Source organism: Convolutriloba macropyga, chromosome 5 (assembly GCF_964194025.1).
Source record: "Convolutriloba macropyga chromosome 5, txConMacr16.3, whole genome shotgun sequence".
Classification (NCBI taxonomy): domain Eukaryota; kingdom Metazoa; phylum Xenacoelomorpha; order Acoela; family Convolutidae; genus Convolutriloba; species Convolutriloba macropyga.
In genome coordinates, this window is record NC_134472.1 from 48934974 (window position 1) to 48947469 (window position 12496).

A 12496-nucleotide genomic window follows, 5' to 3' on the forward strand; every position below is an offset into this window, starting at 1 on the left:
GAGCTTAATTAGATAAACAAATTTTGCGTAACAATTACGATCACTTTTAGTTAACTTGAAGTGCATTAATAATGAATAATAACTGTTCAAAATTCTACTCTGACTATTAACTGTCCAATAATCAAGTCAAGTAAGACATGCCAAGTTTTTGCTAAAATTTGACTTAAACTAAACCAGTTTCGAGCAAGTCTTGACAAGTCTTCGCAAATCTTAAGTCTTGAAATACGACGTGATCAGTGCTTATTTCTCAATTCAAGACTTTTATTTCACTGCAGAAGTACTGATCAATACTTGCAATTTGTTCTGGTTTAGTTAAATTTTCAACATTTTTTAATTATTAATATGATTCTGAAAAAAATTCTTCATTCAGTCGGTCACAAAATAAAACTAATTTTTAATTTACTAGCAAACCATGACTTCATTACTTCACAGAGGGAAGTGGCCAAATAAAACAAGGTACTTTTTAAAATAGAGATAAAATTCATCATTGGCCCGTTAATTCTAAATTTTTCAACTTAACAATTAGTCTAATTCTAGATCCTACAGTCGTTTCGGTGGATTGAGTTTCAGACGGCAGAATGGGAATGCGATGTAATCGTACTATATGTAAAAAAGGCAAACAAGCAAAACGTGATTCGGCGACAGAGGTTCGTTTTCGTGGTTCTCACTTTTGAGTAGGGCAAGTAGCTTTGAGTTCAATAATCTTTTTGTCAGCCAGATAATAGTATAAACATTTGTTCATTTTGCAGATTCAAGTTTGATGAAGAGAATTTGTTTAAGTACCTAAAAGAGGCTCTCCCAGAGGCCACTGAAGTTAGTTCCAGATGTTGGGTTCTGTCTTTCCTTCATCAGTTGGTTAAGAAGAATTATTGAATTTGTTGTCCTCTGATAAATTCGTTCTCTTTCAATGTAATGATTTTGTTGACTAGGTTACTGGGCTTCTTTTTGGATTCTTGCGCGAACCCTGAAAGTTCATCCGAGATCAGATAGTATCCGCCCACATCTATACGAAACGGCTTCCTACCGTCAAATTTTTGCAAGTTTGACCACATTTCCTTATTATTCTTGCAAGATTTTTCTTATTCTCAGTTTCTTATTCTCGTTCTTATTTCATGTTGGTTTCTATTTTTCGTTGTCTTGTTCAAGGTAGTTCCTCTTTTCATCTCTTCATGTTTTTTTTCATGAAATATAGCCTCCACCTAAAACAAAACAGGAACGAAATACACGATACTCGTTTCGTCGGCTATATCATGTTGGCGAATGATGAAACCTAAACATACTGTTATGGTAAACTTTCGTAAACATACTATTGTGGAATTTTTTTCAATTGAGATTAGAAAACTCACTGATTGGCATTGAAGAGTTAAACCATTCTTTACCCTCCATGATTATCATTCACACCAACAAGCAAAGGCAGATTTGTAGCCTTTCAAAGTGTGTATAATCCGCATCTGAGAGACAACCCTTCAATCACTTTAATTGAAAAAGGGCTAGTAAAAGGACGGATTATATCCTAATCCTTTATAATACCCACTTTCTCCAAGTCTGAATTAGACAATAATGTTTACTCAACATAATTAAGAGCCCTGCGATTGAACATTGCCAGTCTTTCTAAAATGGGCAATTTTCACAGTTTTTATAATGTTTAATTTTTTTCGGGATAAAGTGTGAATAGTATAAACGCAACCAGCTGACATTTCTTTCTGACAGTACTTTAATTCTTTCTCCATCAGGTTGCTGTCAGACAATATTTACACTACCCATCAACGGATACCAGGTAAATGAAAATTTCCGCTCGATTTATAGAAATTCACCAAACTAAGCAGATCAACAGTTGCATATAAAAACTTTGAGATATTAAAAATGAGAAAACCGTTCCTTTCTTTCATAGTGATTCATAAACCAGTAAGAGTTGTTTTCAGAAATAAATCAGTACTGATGCAGAATCTGTTCATGTCACATTTAGCTCTGATTTAGATTTTTGTATTTTTCTAATTCATATTTTTAAATTATTCTAATTAAGAGACTGAATCTGACTCTGATTCACACTCTGATACCTTGTTCAGTATTTGATCTCCAGATTTAATGAGAGTCTTTTCACTGAACTGTTTTAGAATGTACGATAAAGCAGTTTTGCTCCGTAACTTGAATTTTTTTTGTGGAACGTTGTGGATTTTTGATGGTCGCGTGATTTGAAAATAAACACTTGCTTAGTGTTTACACTTTTTAATTGTTCCGACCCCTCTTGAGGGGGGAGGAACTATATACTCAACTGGTTTTTTTTTGTTCAGACAATTTTGGCCGATCGATACATTCATCGTAGAGAGTTGTGAGCGGTATCAATAAAAAGCCAATCCGGCGTAGAATATGGAAATAGATTTCTTTTGAACTTCATTTTCTAGAGTGAGTTATCGTAGTTTAAATTTTTGTGAATATAAGACCGATTTGCGTTATTTTTTTTCAATGTTTCCGAAATTTTTGCCTAAAGTGTCCTCATTTTTGTTTAAAAAATGTATAAATTTTTAACAATAACACTGTGGATTTTATTTTTAGAGACAAAAAAAATCTTGTTGACTATTTTCATTTAATTTTTTGGCTAAATTTTTGGGTAAATATTTCAAGATTCGGTCTTCTTCATCAAAAATTGTCCAAAATAAGCTTCTTTAGTTCACTTTGATTAATTTTACCGGCAGCACTCACCCAAAAACAACTAACACAGTCTTTGTTATAAAAAGAACTAATACTACTTTCACTTCCATTGAGAATAGAAGAAAATTAAATTTTTGTCGTTGTTTGCTAACTTTACTCTACGATCATCAAAAACAGAGCGTTTATTTTTGATCTCTTAACTAACAAATTATCTAGATCTAAAAACATTCGAATCAAATGAGTGTTCTTAATGATCGAACAGCCAAAGCAAGGTTGGTTTTGGCTCAATCTTGACGGTTAAAATCCAAAAAACAATTCAGATTGTAATCAGTCGGTCTTTTTTAAAACAAATTCGATCATTTATATGCTAATTAAAGAACATAACAGTTCAAATCGAAGCTCACAGTTGACAGTTCCAATTGGGTTCCTAAGCAGTTCCAAATTAATGTATCTAGCTTCTTTACTCGAAAGATTTTGGTCGTTTTTAATTTTAAAATTTTTAAATCTCAAAAAACAATGGTTTATTGAAAATATTGAAACTTGCAATTATATATGTTTTAATTTGGTCAACTTCTAACTTAGTGTCGGCAAAGAAAGAATACTTCTTCTTCCTCTTCTTTCTTTTTGAATTAAAACTTATTCTTTTTTGCGGTTTCACGCGTTAAGTTATGGTTTTTCTGGCAATGATACTACTAGATTTCTCAATTTGTTTTTGATTTTTAGGCATTGGTTCATTTTTCACGTTTTTTTCTCCTTTTGTCACCTTATATTATTGTTGACAGTTCATATACATCATTATTGACGTTTAGAAAAAGACACTATAGAGTATACAAAATTCTTTATAGGCATTGATTATGGTTTTAACGACTTCGACACCCGTTTCTCGAAGAACTTAATTGACTTTTTCACATTTGTTTTTAACATTAGTTTTTACTTAGTCTTTTTAGTCCTTTTAAATTTCCTAGATAATGACACGTCGCATTAATTTCCTATGGGGGAATGAATGAGACAAAATTCTGACTTGAGTAGATAACTTATGGCATTCTTGACCTTGAAAACAAATGTTTTCAAAATTGAAGTCTTTTTAATCTCGGGTTGTGCTCTTTTTTTTTCAATTGGTCACCTAGTCTCGTTAATTACACGTACCAAATGACAATATTGTCTACAGGGAAAGTCTACACGCAAATGTACAAAATTTTTTGTATTAAGGAAGTCGATATGAACTTACTGGCTTCGAAACGGGTTTCAGACAAAAAAAATGAACAAAATTTTTTGAATTTTGACTCTATTTGACGTGCTTTTTGTAGACGTGAGACATATCCTGGATAATTATAGATCTCAAGCGTTTTCTAGACAAACAAACGAATCTATTCAATTGTTTTTTTGTAGCTAATGGCTTTCAAGACTTCAAAAATTAATTGTTTTCGAAAAACACAAAAATATCACTTAATTTTGCTGTTTTTCTCTTTTTTGTCATTAATTTTCAGATTCACAATATTGAGAGGCTACATACCACATTATAGGAGATCGTAGAAAGTGCGATCAAACATTCTTTGAGGGTCAACATTTGGTTTTACGTTTTCGACAGCGTTTTATCGCGTTTTAATTGAATTTTGTTTGTTGTCTCTATTTGTTGTTCTTTTGCAACCGCATAAAAAATTGGATAATAACAGGTCTTATTGCTCTTCTATAGAAACGTCTGTGACAATATGCAAGTTGGATGTTTCCAATTGCTATCTAAAGGTTTTCATTACGTTGAAACTCATTGTTTTTAAAAATATAAGCCTGTTCTTTTGCTGTTTTTTTTCTCTTTTGTGTCATATTATTACCGGGCCTTTTTATGGAGTGATCCCATATCTTTTCTAATTAAAACCAGTTATTTATAGTTTCAGTTTTATCTTACTCTTTTTTGAGTCGTTTATAAGCTTTTTCTTTAAAAAACTGACATGAAATTTGGATGTAAATAATCTTTGTTGTATTGTTGTTTGATTTTGTTGTTCTATTTGACTTTTTTGCTTTTAATGTCTGATCTCAAGAATCTAATGCGGCGTTGCTTACTCCACTGAGGTACTTGCGTTGGAGGCGATTTTTGTTCATACACCTTTTTTTGAAAAATACTTGAATTTTTGGGGGTTTTCTATCTGTTCCTCATTTGGTAGACAATTAAGCCAAAACTGTGGATGAGCGGGGTGGGATCTTCATGTGCAAACGTACATTACCGAGCTTCCTTGTATTTAAACTTTTATAAAATTTTAAACGGACTCGGACAGCAAGAGATAGACAGCAAGTTTGGACGATTCTATGAAACGAAGCTTTCCGGCAGTTAATATGCTGAGAAACCTTTATTCAAATTTAGTCAATCTTTGGAAATTTTGATCTTTAGTAAACTCTTACACAAAATATGGGTAGTTTTAAATGATGAAGTACGAAATCAGAGTACAATTATAAATCGGCTTGAGTTTCATTTAGTTTAGATACGGAGCTTGTTTGTTGTAATCTCTTCTGAATTTTATTACTAGAAGCTTTCAAAAAATTCTCTTAGTTCGCTGAAGGCTTTTTCCTGCAAAATATCGAACCTACATGTGGATTAATTTGGTTCGCAACCAATTGATCGCATGATTGAAGTTTAGAAAAATTCTTTTGAAGTTCAATAGACATTTTCAAATCGGCAATAAGCTCCACCATTAAATTCGGGTCAGGAAAAGGTCTTCTTTTCGTCTATTGTTTGTTATGCCCTATATATAGGATTAGGGCTTTTGTTTTTAATTTCTTTGAGACTTTTGTTTTTGCTACCTTTGAAAATATATGATGAATAAAATATTCAATAATAATTTTTGAAAATCAAAAGCTGCTAATTGCAGTTTTTCGGCATAGGCTCAAAAAATAATCGTATTTTGTTAAAAAAACTCTTTACAAGAATTCCTAATTATGGCTTTGCTTTATCGACATCGAACACAAAAAAGAATGAAGTAATGAACAAATAAGTTTTTACGTGAAAAATTATTACTACTGGAAATTTAGGTGCAAGTAAGCACCTAAAGAGAAATTGTAACAATTCAATTTTTTATCCATTGTTATCTATGGGCATCTATTTTTTAAATCTTAAGTTTGTAATCTTAAGCAACTATTAGCTACAATGATGCAAACTTGGCCTAAATGTTGTCTGGTTTTGAATTGCGTATGATTTTGTCATCCAAATTTACCCTACTTCCAAACGAATTGAAAATCTTTGGTGAAATTATCATCAATTCCGGGAAACATTTTATTGTGGATCATTTAAAAATTTTTATCAGGAGGTTTTATAGCCCTCAACTTGCCTAAAAAACTTTTTCATCGCTAATTTGAGAGCGTTTGAAAGTTTCTAATACACCTCAAACTAAATATAATGTTGTCTGGCATACCCGATGAAACAGATATGCTAGAGGTTTCAAACTGAAAATTCATATCTTTGAAACCAAATATAGTGAAGTTGTAAACTAATTTAAATTAAATATCTCTACAAAAAATTTTTTTTAAGGAAAATGCGGCTAAAGAAATAAAACTTCACGACAAGCAACAATTTAGATCGATCGGTATCAGATGGTTATCTTGAAAGAGCTCGCAAGACAATGACTATCTTCGAAGATCCCGCAATATCTTGCAAGGTTCTTGCAAATTTGTTCCGGTCGAGCTCTGCTCTCATTAGCTGGTATAGACGCCTTATCGTTCATTTAGCTAAGAAAAATTTAGAAAACACACTTGAGTGGGCCCTAAGAGATAGTTTGAAACAAATTTACACCAGCTATTTGTATTCTATTAAAACACAAGATAAGTTCTAAGTTCAGTCGTCTAAGAGCAAAAACAAGAGACCTCAAAACCTTCAAACTGTTCTTTTTTTCAATGTTTCCATAATTACGCATTTCAATTATGCTTCCTTGCAAAAATCTCAAGCATTTGATAATAATAATTGTAACTACTACTTATTTACACTTTTGCGCACTTGTCAAAGTTTGTTTCGCAAAAAAATATGTATTATTTTTAACTCAATACACATTCTTTTGCGCAGAAAATCAAAAATTGGTGCTATATTGGCTGTAGACCTTTAGCACAATGAAACAAAAAAAATGATTGCATACAACGTCTTTGTCACGTTGCAATCTCTTTTGATCATGTTGCATTTATTTGCATATATAAAATACAAATGATTATTTTGCAAGATTATTACAAGACGAATGGCTATCGTGCTTGATCTTACGAAAATTTGAGGAAAATCTTACGATATGAGGTATCTTCTTGTAACATTCTCGCAAAAATAATAAATGGAGTCAGAGATCGCAAAACAATACATTGTGCCAGATTTTTCTAAAACAATGATTAATTCCATAATTCAATGAATTACACTTCAATTTCTCTTCCACCGCTTGATAAAGTCTTTCTTTTTTTTCATTGATGTTTTCGTTTTTCTTCAAACAATTAAACAACTAAAAATCTGTACAAATGGAGAGGAAAAATGTTGTTAGTAATGTCAATTTTCTCAAGATGAAACAGATGTGTTAGAGGTTTCAAACTGAACATTCGTATCTTTGAAACCAAATATGGTAAAGATGTAAACTACCTTAAATAAATATCTACAAAAAATTTTTTCTAAAGGAAAATGCGGCTAAAGAAACAAAACTTCACGACAAGCAACAATTTTAGATCGATCGGTATGAGATGGTTATCTTGAAAGAGCTCACAAAACAATGGCTATCTTCAAAGATCCCGCAATATCTTGGAAGGTTCTTGCAAATTTGTTCCGGTCGAGCTCTGCTCTCATTAGCTGGTATAGACGCCGTATCGTTCATTTAGCTAAGAAATATTTAGAAAACACACTTGAGTGAATCCTAAGAAATAGTTTGAAACAAATTTACATCAGCTATTTGTATTCTATTAAAGCACAAGATAATTTCTAAGTTCAGTCGTCTAAGAGCAAAAACAAGAGACCTCAAAACCTTCGAACTGTTCTTTTCTTTTTCGATGTTTCCATAATTACGCATTTCAATTGTGCTCCCTTGCAAAAAACTCAAACATTTGATAATATTAATTGTTACTACTACTTATTTACAATTTTGCGCACTTGGCAAAGTTTGTTTCGATAAACAATATGTATTATTTTTTAACTCAATTCACATTCTTTTCCGCAGAAAATCAAAAATTGGTGCTATATTGGCTGTAGATCTTTAGCACAATGAAACAAAAAAAAATGATTGCTTACAACGTTTTGTCTCGTTGCAATCTCTTTTGATCATGTTGCATTTTTTTAAATACAAATGATTCTTTTGCAAGATTTTTACAAGACGAATGGCTATCGTGCTTGATCTTACGAAATTTTGAGGAAAATCTTACGATATGATGTATCTTCTTGTAACATTCTTGCAAAAACAACAATTGGAGTCAGAGCTCGCAATACAATACATTTTGCCATATTTTTCTAATACAATGAATATTTCCATAATCCAATGAAATACAATTCTTTTTTTCTTTCGCCGCTTGATGAAGTCTTTCCATTTCTTTCATTGATATTTGTGTTTTTCTTCAAACAATTAAACAACTAAAAATTTGTACAAATGAAGAGGAAAAAATGTTGTTAGTGATGTCAATTTATTCAAGTCTTCATTTGAGCCCTTTCGAAATTTATTATTAAGTTGATTTTTTTCATAGGTCCAACGTTTTTCACTGTAACGTGAAGGCAACATTGGGCGATCTTACTTGATGCGTTTTGAGAGACTTCAAGCGAAACTTCTATTTGTTTTTACACGCCTACCCCAATACCTTAATAAAAAAGAGTTCTAATTTAATATTACTGCTAGTTGTTCTGAATGGGGGCAGGAACTACAGGCTCAATTGGTTTTTTCAGTCGATTTCGAACGATCATTATATTCATCTTAGAGAGATATGAGTCGTATCTTTAGAAATGAATCAAACGTTAAATCTCAAATAAAAAAATTTTTTGTCCGAATTTTGTTTTTTCCGAGGAGGTATAGAGGTTTACACTTTTTTGGCTGGTTTCCGTCCTTTTTGTTCACATATTCCAAATTTTTTTCCAAACGTTTCATCAATTGTTCTGATATATGTTAAATTTTCAACAAAAACTTTGTTGGTTTCACGTTTAAGGAAAAAAGAGGGCTGCTGAGATGTTTGATCCGACTTGTCCGGCTAACTTTTTACTATAAAACTGAAAACTTAATCCGTTTTAAAAAAACTGCAGCAAATATGCTTCTTCAGTCCAATTTGTACAAAATTGCAGGGGACAACAAAGAACAACAAATAACAGAATCATAGTTTTCTATGAAGATGAGTACTTTCACTCTGGCTTCCTACGAATGTGTTCTGGAAAATTTCTGCTATTTTAAATCAATAACTATCCAAATGCATTTTGATAAAAAATTTTCTGCACCAAATTATGTATTGCGCTAATATTTCGAATAGTCACGTTTTATTTATTCTATTTATAGACGCCCAATAATATCTGGACCAGTTTGGGTTTCATCGTAGATTTTTTTTAAACCAGGAAAAACTCAAATTACAATTTGGCGTCGTCTTTTTGAAAAAAAGTTTTTGCACTTCTTATTTAAAGATAGTTTGCACGAAAAAACGTTTGTATGTTTTATAAGAAGTGCATAATCAATTACAAAATCAATTTTCGCATAGATGTTCAGTTGATAAGGGAACTAAAAAATCTCTAAAATTTATCCACCGGACTGACATTGTTCTCATAGAAAGGCTCATGATTTTTATTGCTGCAAAAAATTTTTTGAATACTTGAGTATGGCTTGTCCATTCGATTTTTAATTTGTTGTTCTGTTTGTAGTGTTATGATTTATCAGCATTGGTAAAACTTAAATTGGCTTTCTAATTAAATAGAAGAGATCATATCCAGTGCTCTCAACTGTTCACAACTAAACCAACTAATCATAACTAGCCACACCTAAATCGTCGAATATCTTGATTTAAGAATATCAGTGAATTTATGAACGTTACCAACCTCTCAACTTTTATTCAGTCATCTTGTTGCCTAGCCTACTGTTTTTAAAACCGACCAGCACAGCATCTTTCAAAGGATACGGAAGTTAATCTGTTCAACAAATCTTTGTTTTAACTAAAGATTTTATGATTTGGATACTACGCTTTATTGTTTTAACTGATGTTTTCGAGACTTGGGTAATATGATTTGATACCACAAAATTGATCTCAAGGCAGGATTTATTATTGTTCAATGGTTGCTAACCCCAGTGAATACGCATAGAATTTTCAATGTAGAGCTACCGTTTTTAATAGCTTTGATTCTTTTCTCACAATTTCCAATGGATTTGCGTGTCTTTACAAGTCATCTGACTTTTTTCCAAGAGGTGCAAACTACACTAAAATTGCTGTCTAAATACTGCAAAACCATAATTGGCTCAATTGCAGTTTGGCAAAAATTTTAATCTTGGTTTTTTCTTGTTTTAGACCCAAAACAAGGTTTCTCAGATCTTGGCAAGATCCTGGCATGATATGGCGTGTTTATCCATGTAATCTTTGATTTTTAAAAAAGACTTAGAATACATCCAGATCGCACCGGAAAAATGCAAAACAATCGTTGGTTGTAGTAAATTAGGCAAAAAGTTCTATGCTGTTAATTTTTTTAGAACCACAACAAGGTTCCTCAGATCATGGCAAGATCTTGGCATGATCTGGCTTGTTATACTGTTTACCATATGGATATCCTATTGGATTAGATTTTTGCAGAAAATAGAAAATCAGATTATTTGTTTTTGATATGTTTTTGTTATATGATCGGCGTACACTATTGCTGCTTTTGTAGATTGTTTCGCTTCAACCAAATACGCTCATTTCAGAAAATCTGCTCTAGCTACCAATACACTGCTCCAATTCAGACTCAAAAACCTGCAACAACTAATATTGAATCTTTTCTACTTTCAGCCGCTTCTTTAAATAATTAAATCAGCAGTTAAAAAATTTTTTTTTCAGAAGCAAACTCAAAAATATTCTGTCCTGAAAACTTGTTTTAATATATTTTTTGTTTTAAAATGAAAATACAGTTTTTGGGTCAACAATTGCATTCATAGAGATGCCGCTGCGTCCGTTCTAAGCCGGTAGGCTCAACTCAGGAAACTTTGGTCTTAATTGAAAATCTGAAATTCGAAAAACAAAAAAACTAATAAAGATTGAAACTGTTCTTGAACCAGAGCACTTTTTCTCAGATCCTGTCAAGATTTAGGCAGTAACTTGTATTTTTGTTTGAAAGATTGTGTGTTTTACGAAGATTCAAACAAACATAAACGGCAATCAGTTTGTGCAAAAATCAAAATTGCTTGAGTTCGAGTTGGGCGAGAAGCTTTATGAATTCATTTCGGCTTTTAAATTGTCCAGACACGTAACCATTTTCATTATGATGGCAGGATCTTAAGCAATATCTTTCATAGTAATCCAGTATACATTTTTTTGAAACATTGAAGAAAAAAGATGATAAGGGTTGTGTGATGTGTAGCCATGAGGGAGCCCAGGCTGAGAAACCAGGCTGAGAAACCATGAGGGAGCCCAGACCGAAACCAGATATGTCCAGACCGAAATGAACGCACGAAGGGGCTGTCGTGCGTTCAAAATTACACTGTCTGGAAACACGGATGAACGCACGACGGTCTGGACATGAACGCACGATGGTCTGGACATGAACGCACGAAAGTCTGGACATATACCGTTTCGGTCTGCGATGGTCTGGACATATTTGCCATCGAACGCACGAAGAACGCACGAAAAGTTTTGAATGCACGATAGTCTGGACATATCCACATTCCGTCTGGGACGGTCTGGACATAGGCACTTTGAGTCTGGGACGGTCTGGACATAGGCACTTTCCGTCTGGGCCTGTCTGGACATTCCACTTTGGGTCACGCACCTCAACCTGGGAGCAGAAAGTCAGTGGAAAATAACAATGTATATTAACGAATTTAAGCGTATTGTTTTTAAAAAACAGATTTTTATCAAATTTATCCATCCATGAGATGATATGCATTCTTGATTGGGGAGCATAGTCTCGAAAATCAAGAGTTCCAATTTTTTTTACCCTTGGTATGTTTTTATTAGCTTTATTATTGCCCAAGTGCAATTTTTCTCTGGGGTTGTGTGGTAAATTTGATATGATCTACCCGTGTCTCAAGTTTTGCGAAATGCAATGAATCGGACCCCAAAGATGTTTTCTGAAGGCTATCTGTGCTACCAATAAAAAATGATGGGACTCCCATAGCATCTTTTGTCAGATATTGGAAACCCACGTAAGAACTTGTAAGAAACACATCTTTACTTGAGCTTTTTTTCGATCCCCAGTAATAGAATTGGTAACATGCAAAGATTCAAGCTTTAAAAAAAATCCTTTTGAAAGCTGTATCTGGTCCTAAAAAAACTTTGGATTCGAAATTCGTCTGTTCTCAGACCCGCAGCAAGCTTTCCCAAGCTCGTGCAAGACGTCAACATCTTTTGTCACATCTTGGCAAGATCTATCAAGTCTTGATGTAGAACTTTCCACGATCTTGGAAGTGTTTGCGTTGGTCTTCTCACCCAATTCTTGAAAACTCCTTATAGAGATATAAGAGAGCGTGTTTCGTGCTTGTTTTTTACCATCTGATGATAGCTAATAAATTTAATGACTTTGATGAATTATTTTCAAAGAGATCATTGTTATTTTGAAATTTTATATTTTGTTCTATTTTTGCCAACTAGTAATTAAATCTCATTGAAGACAAATACCCGCCACTTTTTCCTAAAGCCAGCATTATTTTAAGATGATTTTTTTTGTTTTAGCTGACCTTTTGTGACTTTGACGGATTGT

General features: G+C 32.8%; 2 protein-coding genes across 2 annotated transcripts in view; one reads left to right on the plus strand and one right to left on the minus strand.

The window, feature by feature from the left end:
* Positions 1 to 12496, minus strand: part of LOC142339438 (store-operated calcium entry regulator STIMATE-like) — a 432078-nt gene that overhangs the window by 232770 nt on the left and 186812 nt on the right. The window lies entirely within an intron of this gene.
* Positions 1584 to 12496, plus strand: part of LOC142340061 (uncharacterized) — a 90103-nt gene continuing 79190 nt past the window's right edge. Inside the window, exon 1 of the mRNA XM_075390469.1 lies at positions 1584 to 1777. The gene's annotated coding sequence lies outside the window, so the exon portion shown is untranslated. The remainder of the gene's footprint in view (positions 1778 to 12496) is intronic.